The sequence below is a fragment of the Capsella rubella genome, unplaced genomic scaffold (genome assembly GCF_000375325.1).
Source record: "Capsella rubella cultivar Monte Gargano unplaced genomic scaffold, Caprub1_0 scaffold_1, whole genome shotgun sequence".
Taxonomy (NCBI): domain Eukaryota; kingdom Viridiplantae; phylum Streptophyta; class Magnoliopsida; order Brassicales; family Brassicaceae; genus Capsella; species Capsella rubella.
The window spans coordinates 14,219,975-14,220,275 of NW_006238923.1; positions in this window are offsets into that span (position 1 = coordinate 14,219,975).

Sequence of the window (301 nt, forward strand, 5' to 3'; positions counted from 1 at the left end):
AGTCCAGTGGGACTGTGATGGAGTCTTGGAGGAGACGTGGGAGCCAGTGGCCAGGATGAAGGCAAGGTTCCGGAAGTGGTTTGACAAGCAGGTCGAGGAGTAGACCGTTGGCTTGTTTGGTTTTGAGTTTGGTTTTGGTTGTATCTCTTTTGTATTCTCATTTTTGGTGTAATGATTATGACATTGGAGATTAATAAGATGAGTATTTCTTGGTTTTGACTTGTTGTGTCATGTGTAAGAGAAATATGTGCGAGTTTCTAAAAATAGAAAGTGTCGGGTTTGACGGTTCTATTTTTGGAAA